Source organism: Drosophila tropicalis, unplaced genomic scaffold, assembly GCF_018151085.1.
Source record: "Drosophila tropicalis isolate 14030-0801.00 unplaced genomic scaffold, ASM1815108v1 contig_878, whole genome shotgun sequence".
Taxonomy (NCBI): domain Eukaryota; kingdom Metazoa; phylum Arthropoda; class Insecta; order Diptera; family Drosophilidae; genus Drosophila; species Drosophila tropicalis.
Genome location: NW_027173374.1, coordinates 6003540 through 6009539, shown reverse-complemented (window position 1 = coordinate 6009539; position 6000 = coordinate 6003540).

The following is a 6000-nucleotide window of genomic DNA, read 5'->3' as shown; positions in this document are numbered from 1 at the left end:
AAAATGCAAAGAACACAAATTGCGGCTACGACTTTCAGATACCCTTCATATTCTCATTGGTTATTCAAATTTTGGACTATATATGAAGTATAAAGATAGCCATCAAATGGCATATTAATAAGGGTATTTAATTTCACTTTCATTTAATATCCTGACCACAAATATAAGCAAAATCTGCGACACAAAAAGGAAATATTGCGTCTGACAGTACTCGATGAATGTTTGCCCGGCAAATGTGGTGTCTATTAAGCGAGCATTTAACTCAAAGCCGTGCCACGTGTGTCATGAAAATAAACGACCACATTATGAGAAACAACACATACATACATATGTACATACGTTCTTACAACTTTTTCTGCCACAAACATAACCATTAATGATGTGTTATACACTTTGATATAGATCCATGTGTATCTGCGTATCTATGTGTGTTTGTGTATACCTTATGGCAGAGTCAAGATTGTACTATAGTTCTTGTCTAGACAAACCTTGAACTTTCACATGAATTGAACTCTAATTGCACATAACGAATGGCATATATTAGGGTCAATGTTCAGACATAGGAAAACTGCTTAATGGAAATGCAATGAACTATTTATGAAGAGAGAACACATTATATATGTAACACACCATGCTGAGTAAAACAAAAAAAAAGCCCTTTGACAGGCAGAAAAAGCATGGGCCAAGATAAACTGTTCCAATGTATTTGTCCATGTTACATAGACTAAAGTCCACTTTGCCAACAATTGGCGTACTGATTGTGTGTAGCAAACAAGTGTTTTGTTTATTGTGCCACTCTCCATAGAAGTGACCAGTAACTGACAAGGCAGCAGGTCCTTCCTTCAATAAAGCAGACTGAACAAATGAAGTTTAGGGTATCTGACTTTCAAATAGTTTGTATTAGACTCTCAAGCAAAACTCAACTCCGTTTACTCTTACACAGAGCTCTGGAGGGTGAAAACATTTAACATTTTCCTATTTGCATTCTACTCAACGTTTATTTAATGCCATACACTGAAGTTTGTCTTTAATTCCTGCTATAAAAACCAAACTTTGTTCAACATTTACCTTTGTAATAAAATGCTCGTGAAAATAACAAATGTCAACTGCGATGCTGTGTCACTGTGGCATTTGCTGACCAAAATCCATTTCATTACACCATGTTAGGTCCGTAGCCGATGGTTCTGGGACTTTAATTAGGACATCAGACACGTACAAAGTATTAAGTGTGCAGTCAAATCTCAGACAGAGCAAACACAGTTAGACGGAAACTACCACTAAATGCGTCTAATTTGACAAATCAAAATGGTCCGGGAAAACATCAGAAAAAGTTAACTTTTTTGGGTTTTTTAGTTGATTTTTTATAGGCCAAAGCTGATGACAAATGAACCATATAATTTAATGAAATATCAGGGAAGATTTCTTCTTAACATATTGAAAGCCAAATCAATAATAAATTACATTCATTGTTGGCAAAAAATTGCGTTAAAAGGTTAAAAATTAAAAATCTGGAAAAAAAAAAAAAACGCTACTGAACAGCTGTAATATCTATAATAACCATTGGAATATTATTTTTTTCCATTGGAATTAAAATGTAAATTGTTTGCCACATTAATGCAAAAACAATTCCACATTAATATTGACAAAAAATGATTTAAATGTACTATTTAAATATGCAACGAACTGTTGCAGCTTAAATGAAATCACTCAAAACTTTTCTATAACTCTATGGCCACACATAACAAACTCACTTGACCCTTTTCATTGGGGTCTTTTACTTCGACAAGAATATTTCATTTTGTCACAAATCTGTCACACAGACACAACTTTCACTTAAAATTCTTGTCCCAAAAAGATAATCTCTCAACCGAAACTTGAAAGATTTTCTTATGGCGCCTTTGTCCTGGGCAAGTTTTAATTTATTTGATAACTTTTTTTGTTTTTCATACTCTTATGTTAAATTGTTCACCTTAACACACAAATGTACAAACATCAGCAGGACAGCAGTCAACTAAAGGACTTTGTTATAGTTTTTGCAAGCAATTAATTTCAACTATAGCTGCCATCATTCATGTCAAAGCCAACATACTCGGAAAACATTTGTAAGTCTTTTTTGTGTTTTTAATAAAATGAAGACATAACTGGAACTAAACTCAAGCATATGTTACACACTGAGAACTTGTCAAACGAACTTTGAGGAATGAAAAACTTTAAATGCAAATTAATTTACATGAATGTCAGAAGGAAAAAGTTGCACAATAACTAAAAGTTCTCATATAGAATTTCACCAAGAAAGCGTTGCATTTTTCTTTTTATTTGAGCTATTATTATTATTGCTATTTATTCCTTTTCTTGATATAAAACACCTAAAATCCTGAAATTTCCTCAATATAGATGATAATGAAGTTTGGTATAGCATACTTTTTTGGGCAATTGCTAAGCTAAAAGCCTTTGTACGAATTTATTTAAATTTAGATGTCTGTAGCCAACAAATGTACTAATAGGCAAAGCTCATAATAATTTATCAATTCTTTTGTTAATACATATTAAATCTTAAATCATCTTATTTAAATTTGCTCAGAAGGGCTGAAACGAAAGAGAAATTGATTGTAAGAGCATCCTTTTGGGGCATTCCATTGGATAATTCAATTTGAGTTGTAAGCAAATTTTATACAAATTAAATGCGCAAAGTTTTCCAATTGACATACACATGCACACACAACAACACACACACATACACGTAGGTAGAGTGGGAAAGAGACAGAGAGTGCAATAAATTTCGGAAAAGTGTTTATGTAAACGACTTTGAATTGTGCTCATCGCGTCATCCGTATCCATCGTCGTCTGGCTGCACTCTGTCACCAGGCAAGCGTAACACAAAACCAAATTCTTCCCTTTGGTAGGCTTTTTTATATACATACATACCTAAATACATATATTCCTTCAATTTTTTTCATTCAACGCCTGTGATAATAAATCTTGTGCTCGAAACAAATCACAGCAATTCCATTATACACATTTAATGATGTTGGGAGTCTTGTACATGAATGGGTAGTGGTTGCTGCTGGAAAATCTAAATCCAAAGTAAACGAGCCGGAGACAATTACTTGCAGCCCGCGAGCAATTTGTAAGGCTTTTTGCCCTCCCACAGCCCGCTTTTCCCTCTTTTTCGCTCTCTTTTATTCAAGGTCTTACTAGTTCTATTGTAAATTCTAGAGATTGCAACGTGGTAGTTCGGTGGACCAAAGTTGTTTAATATAATCACAAGAAATGGCCAAAAGGAGGAAACCTTGCAAAAGTTTCTTGCAGCTTTGCAGCTTGGCACCAATTGCTGTATTTTTTTAATTAGCAAAATTTTCTTTATACCATTGACAGTAAAATGGAGATAGATGGCCACATAGTTCGTTAAAAAAGAGACAGAGAGATGGAGTGGCAGAGGGGCACGAGCTAAGTCTTCCATTAATTAGTGCAGCAGCCACAAAATTTATTCAGATACTACATATACATATTTTCGTACAGAGAGTCAACCAGTCAACCATGGCACACATATGGGCATTAAACTTTTGCCACCTGCATACCGTCATTATCATCTTTTTTTTATCATCATCACTGTCGTCTGTGTATTTGATTTTCCCATAAATCTGCCACGGCATCTGAGGAAAAATACAGAGAGTTCAACAAGAGACCAGAAAGACTTGCCGAAGTTTGTATACTCTACTATAATCTATCATAATTTGAGCCTACTTTACCTTGATCCGAACTCATTGATCTTTACTTTGGTAGGTAGAAAACTTTTTTATTTTCCTATTTTTTAAAGGGTATCACAAAAACGTTCAAAGTTATTGAATATTTTTTTTGCCAGTGGCGTACTTGTTTTCCTCTCCGTCACGTCTGTTATTAGCTTTGACAGTGACAGTACATTGCACTCTGGCCAAATCTGTTTGTGTTAACGTTTTGCAGTAAATTGGAAGGTAGAACTCGGCAACAACTAATATTTTCTTTGCATTTCACACATCATAAGCAGAGGCAGCGAATTCTCTTTAAATCAACAATTTAAGAATTTCGCTAAGAGTTGTTTTTACTATTAACGAATGCAGTAAAAGTTATAAATACATAAACTTCTTGTAAAAGCATTGTTTTGTAACGAGTATTTTGTCATTCTCTTCATTTTGTTGGTTTAATTTTGTAGTTTTCACTTTCTTGTTGCTGGTGAATACCAAAGCAAAATTAGAAAGGACATTAATAACAGAGTGACAAAGTAAAACAGAGAATTACTGGGACAGAGTATTAGGGGAAAACAAAAAACTATAATGATGATACAAAAGAATGTGTATGTATGTGTATGTGTATGTGAAAGCAAATGTTTAACTAAAGCAAAAAAATAAGAAATCACAAAAAACGAGAGAGAATGAAAAATATGGATGGCTTCATTTGCCGCATGAAGTATTTTGAGTTTTCTATTTTCATCATATATCGAATCATAAAACTTTTCAACTTTTCTCACCCATTGTGTTAGTATGTATTTGTGTATGTGGATCTGTCTGGCTGTATGCGTGTCTGTGTGTGCGTGCCTGGTTGTATGCTATGCTTTTGTCGTAACACAAATGGCTCGCTCACGTTGTTGCGTTGTTGACCGCATCACGGTTGAGAGCATAAAGCAATTACTGCGGCGTGCGTTGAATCCTTGTTACTTTCTTTCATTTCTCCTCCTTAGTCCGGACTCGGACTCTACTTTGATTTATGAAATTTTGTCCCTGCCATGACACCATGCAACACTCTCATACATTTAAGCGAATCGAATGCACTTTCAATGCAGCCTGGGGCGTTGGCAGTGCATTGACTTTTTGGAGGCATCACATTGTTGTCACTGTCAAACTTTGTGTTTCTGCTCTGGTTTAGATACCTTAACTCAATTGAACAAAAACTCTATTGTAGAAGTAGTTTACTCTAGCAACTTTCGTTAGCTGGGTACATGGGAAGAGTTTTGTTTTGGCGTTGACAAAAATAAAAACAACAAAAATAAACCTCGAGGGGTGGGGGAGGAAAGCTGGCTTAAACATTTGCCAGTTGCAATTTTACTTTTCTGACGGCAAAGAAGTTTTCGTGGTTAGTGGACATTGGGCGTGGCGGTGGGTGAAGACGTGTGACGAATTTTTACCATTAGCAATGTTAAGTAAACTTTTCTTTCAGCGTGCTAAATACTTGGTTAATGATGCGATAATTAGGTTTACATTGTTTGTAAATACTTCATTTAGGTGTAAAAGTTGGTATTCTCTAGGATCTCTCCCTAATCTCGCTTAAAAATTAACATTAATTGGACACTTTATATATCTATTGATGTTAATTCCTTAGACACTTGCTGGCATTTATTTATTATCCCATTTCTTTTTATTTCGTTCCACATACCAATTTATTTATGTGTCAAGTGTTTTGGCAATTGATTTGCCTGATTTCGATTTAGGCTGATTTCATTCTAATGGATTATAGATACACTCATGCATAGATAAACATGTTAGAGTTAACAGTCTACTGCGAAAGGCATGGCATGGCCAGAGCTCCAGAGCAGAATTAGCATTTTTTTTTTTTTCATGCGAAGCCCAAACTAGGACAGTTCCAGTTGAGTCAACGACGCGGAGGGTGGCAACTTGTTTTTCTTTTTTTTGGTTATCCGCCTGGTTTTGCACCTTCATGGCAAAAGGCGCTCTACACATTTTGTTTTGTGTTCTTTTTTGTTGTTCCGACTTACACAGCTTGTGTATTGCGGCTTTCACGGATGCCAACTTCCGTTTTGCTAACCTACCGTCCCTCATCCTTTTCTTTCTCCATTCACCACCCACTCCTGCCGTTTAGGTATTGTTTTTTTTTCGGCCCCTGACAAACAGTCGCAAGTGAATTTTCTCTATAAACGAATTTTTAGCGGCTTTGACGTTGGCAATCTTGTGAGAAGGTCCTTTGGCGTATATCCTTGTTTTGTTTGGCATCGGCATGTTGAGTGCACAT